We start from the raw sequence: 6,607 nt of genomic DNA, 5'->3' as shown, positions 1-6,607 counted from the left end.
ATTGGAATGATAAACAATCAGCAGGATGGATTTATAAAAAATAAAATCTTTCTAAAGTTGATTTTCCTAATAGTGTAAAATTAGTGGATTTTTGTGAGCAATTTGATAATCTTATTCTCATAATACAACACTGACACAGACTGAAAAACGAAAGGAAAGACCATAAACAAAAGGTCAAGAAAAACAGTAATATATGCAGTTGTGGAGGTATTTGAGGAGAAACCATAGGGAACTGTGTTAGGTCCTTCATATTTAATAATATCTAGCCCTTTTATAGTACTTTTTGTCATTAGATCTGAAAGCACTTTACAAAAGAAGTAAGTATCTTTTTCCCCATTTTACAGATGGGGAAACTGAGGAACCCAGTGGTGCAGTTACTTGCTCAAGAACATGCAGCGAGCCAGGAAGAGAAAGCAATACACTTGAGTCTCATTCCAGGGCCCTATCCACTGTATCATACCCTAAGATTTAAAATCTGCATTAATGTTCTTGAAGACGGAATAAACAGTACATGAACTACATTCACAGAGGCTCCTTGTGACAGAGTGCTGGTTACGAAACCCTGGGCCAGACCTCTGTTACACCAGCTCCAATCAGGAAAGGGGAATTGGAGCTGGCTGAGTAAGCCCAGGCCTAAGTGGCAAATGGGGAACAGCTGCTGACCTCCTCAGCCAGGGGCTACATAAAGGCTATCAGGAAGGAAGCCGGGGGAGCAAATGGAAGAGCCTGGGAGTCAGAGGCACTGGATCACTGCTGGCTAGGGTTACCATTTTTTAAAATAACAAAAAGAGGACACTCCATTCCCCGCCCCCACCCCAACCCCGCCCCTTTCCCAAAGTCCCCGCCCCAACTCCGCCCCCTCCCCTGCTCCGCCCCCTCCCCTGCTTCCCGCGAATCAAATGTTCGCGGGAAGCCTGAAACAGGGAGGCAGGCAGCAGGTAAGCTGGGGCGGGGAGGCGCGGCCCAGTCCGGCCCCCTGGCCGAGCGGCTCGGGCCCGGCTCGGCTCGGGCCCTGGGGTGCCAGTCCCAGTTCCAGCCGAGCGCGCCAGCGGTTCCAGCTCGGCTCGGGCCCTGGCTGAGCGGCTCTGGCCCCGGCGGCTCCGGCCCAGCTCGGCTCGGGCCCTGGGGCGCCGGTCCCAGTTCCAGTGGAGCGCGCCCCCTCCCGGCCCTGGCGGTTCCACCTCAGCTCGGGCCCCGGCCGAGCGGCTCCGGCCCAGTTCGGCTCTGGCCCCGGTTCCGGTGGAGCGCGCCAGCCCCAGCCCGCCCTGGCCCCGGCGGCTCCAGCTCGGCTTGGGCCCCGGGACACCGGCCCCGGCCGAGCGGCTCCGGCCCCGGTGGCTCCGGCCTGGCTCGGCTCGGGCCCCGGGACACCGGCCCTGGTTCCGGCCGAGCGCGCTGGCCCCGGCCGAGCGGCTCCGGGCTGCCCCGGACCTGGCGGTTCCAGCTCGGCTCGGGCCCCGGGACACCGGCCCCGGCCGAGCGGCTCCGGCCCCGGTGGCTCCGGCGCGGCTCGGGCCCCGGGGCACCGGCCCTGGTTCCAGCCGAGCACGCTGGCCCCGGCCAAGTGGCTCCGGCCCGCCCTGGACCCGGCGGCTCCAGCTCGGCTCGGGCCCCGGGGCACGGGCTCCGGCCCCAGCTGAGCGGCCCCGGGGCACCAGCCGAGCGGCTTCGGCCCCGGCGACTCCAGCTTGGATCGGGCCCCGGGGCACTGGCCCGTCCGGCACCGGCCCCGGCTGAGCGGCGCCGGCCGGCAGCCAAGCACCGCCGGCCCCAGAGGCTCCGGCTCCGGCCCCAGCGCGGATCCAAGCCCCACGACCCCTCCCTATTTTCCCAGACATGTCCGGCTTTTTGGAATTTCCCCCCAGACGGGGATTTGACAACCAAAAAGCCGGACATGTCCGGGAAAATCCAGACGTATGGTAACCCTACTGCTGGCTGCAAGCCTGATGCTGTCTGTAGCTACAAGGTGGTGGGAACTTGTGTTGTAAATAAAGAGCATGGGTGATTGCACCAAAGTAGAGGTCTCTGGCTGGTTTTTGGGTGCAGAAGTAGCAGAAGATAGAGTGGGCCCACTTGTGCCTTGTTACACTCCTACATTAGGGACAGTTGCAAACACTGGCAAGAGACCTAGAGAGTTTAGCAATATTGGTGATTAATTCTTAGTATAAAATCTTTCAGAGGAAATGCATAGTACAGTATGCATACCAAATAGGAGGGACATAATCAAGCATTCTCATCCACCACTTTCAATTGAATTATTTTCATCTTCTCTCAACTGTCCTAATTTATAGGGGACTACATGTTCCACTATAGTTAAGGCTGAGGAACCCTTTCTGTTCAAAGGACAACTCTTTTAAGTACTCTAAAGTCTGCATGATTACTTGGATTGCCCTGAAATTTGGTGTTCCTCATGGAGGAGCAGGTTAGGTTTAGTGATTTATATTTGGAATCATTTGACAGAGGAGTTCCCAAGATATAGCCCCTCAAAAACCCCCACTTATGCTTGACAGATTCTATCAATATATATGCAGAGTTGTTGTACCCATGTTGGTCCCAGGATATTAAAGAGACAAACTGGGTGAGGTAATATCTTTTGTTGGACCAACTTCTGTGGGTGAGAGAGACAAGCTTTCGAGTTTACACAGAGTTCCCACACAATTTAAACAGACCTGAAGAAGAGCTCTGTGTAAGCTCAAAAGCTTGTCTCTCTCACCAACAGAAGTTTGGTCCAATAAATGATTCTATCAATGTTTATTACACACACCAGGGGATCAAACCAAAGCTTGGTTGAGCCCCAAAGGGTCTCCATCAGTTGACATTTACCCCACAATATTGAATGTTACTCAACCAAGAGTTAAGATGTACACATGGGCTCAAGCCTAATACTCATATGCCAAATGGATTACATGGAGCATGTGTTGACAGTTTACCCAAGAGAGTTAGTAACCTGCCAATTTTTACATTACCTGTGTGACTCAAGGGGAGTTGTTGTGGCTACTGAATGTGTGTAACACCCAGACATTGTAAATTCTGCCACCCTTGGCCGAAATCTGAAAGTGAAATGTAGGTGTGTTGCTACCCTCTGTCAAAGAGGGTAGGGTGTTGTTTTGGGGAAATGTAATCTGAGTACAGCAGAAAATTCAGAGGGCACTCAAACTATTTTAAAAAAGAAAATAGATTACTAATGCTTGCTGGGAGGGAAGGGGGGACAGGAGGGGCAGAGGAGTTGGGGAGAATATGGGCACAGCAATTTGAGGCTGCAGTGAGAGGAGGGGGACCAGGAAGAGAGAGATAAATGGGGATGGGTGGTAGGGGTGAGAGGTTGGGGGCACAGGTCAGGGGAAGGGAGGATTGGGGAAGTGGGAGGGGATAGGTGGGACACTGGTGACATTGGCATTGGCATGGGTGGGACACTGGGGCATGGGTGACATGGGTGGCAGGGCAAGTTGGGAAATTAGGAGTGGAGGATACCTGTCAGACCCACATTTTCCCCTGTTGTGTGTGTGCCAGATTCTAGGGGAGCCCTACCCCTCTGGGGTGTCTAAGCCCCTCTCTCTGCCCACTGTGAGCCAGCATCTTGGGAAGTCTGAGCCCCACTCCCTGCCCCCCATGTGATCTGACTTCTAGGGAAGCTCTGATCCTCTGGGTGGGGAGTGGAGAATATGCATGTTGGGAGCGGCACCAAGAACACCTTGCTGAGAGTGCGTCAGGAGCTGATAACAGGGATGCTTGATGCATATCACAGGCTCTCAAACTTTGGCAGTGGGGAGGAGGAATGAGAACACCCACTGAGACGAATAAAGCAGTTCACCTGGCTCAGAGCTATTGTTTCAGGCTGTATTCATCTCCTTAGGGTATTCTGAGACTATGACATTGAGATGAATTGGCTACCTCACATATCTCTGAGCCTCTTATGCAGCAGATGGATGTATTGAGCCCCTTCCTTCCATCCTCTCTGTAGCCTACCTAAAAAATCCCTATTTCAGGATTATTGTTTGGGGATTTGGCTATAACAAAGCATTTGCTGATGACTAATTTCTTACTTACAGTATTATATCAGCACATCAGCTCTGCTATGATTAACATTGGCAAATCCTTCATGTTTAAAAAATGACATTTCTGACTTTCACTTACCAAGTGCTCTAAAATCTTCATGCTTAGTCAAATTGAGTTGAAATTTGGTGTGCTTCCTGGGCAGCGGGTAGGGTTAGTGCTGCAAATTTGAGGTCAGTTGAGCCAGAGGCTGCTCTAGCTATAGGCAATATAGGCAGCTGCCTAGGGTGACAGATTTGGCCCAGTTGCCCTTCTGTCATGGTGCAGGGGCATCCAGGCCAAATCTGAGTGATGTTGTGACCCCATGTGCCAGTTCGCAACACCATTCCCTTAAATTTGGTCCAGTTGCCCCTCCATCATGATGGAGGGATAGCTGGGCCAAATTTGAATGGGATGAGGTGCCACACTGAAGGGTTGTCAAGGATGGCAGATTGCCTTGAGCAGCTTCTGATTTGAGCAAGAGATTCCCCTGAAAAAACCCACCAGCATTTCATAAAGTCAGCACATTCTACCAACATTTTTTGCATACTCTTGGAGCTCAAACCATGACTTTGATCATCCCTCACTCAGCTACCACTAACATTTAACCTAGCTGGCGCATGGCACCCACCCTTTGGCAAAGCAATATTGAACTTGTTATTACAGAAAGAGTTAAGTTCTCTAGATTAGCCTATGAGACTCAGGAGTCCTGAGTTCTATTTCTGTCTCTGCCACTGGCCTGCTGGGTGACTATGGGGGAATCCCTTCCCTCTTGGTGCCTCTGTTTCCCCATGTGTAAAATGGGGGTGACGACACTGACCTCCTTGGTAAAGTGCTTTGAGATCTACTGATGAAAAGTGATATATAATAGCTAGGTATTAGTATTGTTACCTAAGGTTTGTCTACACTTGAAATGCTACAGCAGCCACTGTAAAGCTTCCATGTAAACACTACTTATGCTGATGGGAGAGGTTCTCCCATTGGCATAGATAATCCACCTCCCCAAGAGGTGGTAGCTAGGTCGATGGAAGAATTGTTCTGTCGACCTAGCGCTGTCTACACCAAGGGTTAGGTTGGTTTTGCTATGTCACTCAGGGTGTGGATTTTTCACACCCCGGAGCAATGTAGCTATGCCACTGTAAGTTCACAGTGTAGCTTGGCTCTTAGTCACAGTAGTGTCTCAGCTGCAAACCTATATGATAACTCCTACTGCCTACATGACCACTGACTCCTACAACAAATATTTATCTTTCTGTTAAAAAATAGGAAACTGACAGCAAAAACTTCATTAATATACATAACTAAGTAAAAGTTAAGGTATTTCAAACTTAAACTTCTGAAAACCCTGAAATATAGAGTTAAGGTACATGCAAACACAACCTTAACTCTGTCCCCTTTGAGCGATGAGCCAATACCACCCATAATGCACGTTCGCAATCTTCCTTTGCAGATAGTGCACATCACTCAAGGAATAGGGTACATGACAACTGTAGCACAGAGTCCAATGCCTTCTCTTTCTTAAGACAAAACTTGTGTTTAAATGAGTTACCTAGCCCTGTTGTACATTCAATGAGCCCCACAAACAACCCCACCCTTAATACATTTTACAACCCCTTCACCTCTTTTTCAACCCACTCACTCTCACCCACAGTATTCAATCTAACACTATATTTTCACTTACCGAGCTTTAAACCCACAAACCATGTCCCATAACCCATATCCCCCCGCAGTGATGGAAATCCCCATGGCAAGAAGACCCCTGTGCTCCACCATTGACACAACCTACAGAACTCAGCACTGAAATGAAGCATATCTCAAGGATGCACCTCTTCCACCTTGGGTGACCAGATAGCAAGTATGAAAAATTGGGACGGGGGTGGGGGGGAAATAGGCTCCTGTATAAGAAAAAGGCCCAAATACCGGGATTGTCCCTATAAAATCGGGACATCTGGTCACCCTACTTCCACCACACATACATGGGGGCGGTGGGAAGGGAAGGTGATGGTCAGATCAACCAAGTGGGTCTGGGGGCCCACAGAATTCCTCAGACCCCAATCACAGCCCTGCCAAGATACTCCCAACTAATCCCTCCACCATTCAGTACAACTCCACCTAACACAGTGAACACAGATGGAGTGCAGACAGATAATTGCCACTGGCTATTGCCTGCTCAAGAGTGGCAGACGTAAGGCTGCATTGGCATGTACCTTAACTCTGAATTTAAAATACCTCGACTCTTCATTTGTGGTTCTGGAAGGGGACAAGATACCACAAAGCAACCTTAACGCTGCATTAAGGATGGTTTTGTCAGAGACTATTACTGTATGTAATCAAGCATTCCAATAGCTGCAAAGAAGATGCACAATTGTGAGGGAAGTATCAGAGGGGTAGCCGTGTTAGTCTGGATCTGTAAAAAGCAACAGAGAGTCCTGTGGCACCTTTAAGACTAACAGATGTATTGGAGCATAAGCTTTTGTGGGTGAATGCCCACTTCGTCGGATGCATGTCAATTGTGAGGGAAGGGCGCCTTAGCTCTTAAGAAAAGAGCCACTGTTGGCAGAAAGTAAATTTCAAG

This window comes from Terrapene carolina, unplaced genomic scaffold, assembly GCF_002925995.2.
Source record: "Terrapene carolina triunguis isolate 2854851 unplaced genomic scaffold, T_m_triunguis-2.0 Scaffold210, whole genome shotgun sequence".
Lineage (NCBI taxonomy): Eukaryota > Metazoa > Chordata > Testudines > Emydidae > Terrapene > Terrapene triunguis.
Note: the sequence above shows the minus strand (reverse complement) of the source record.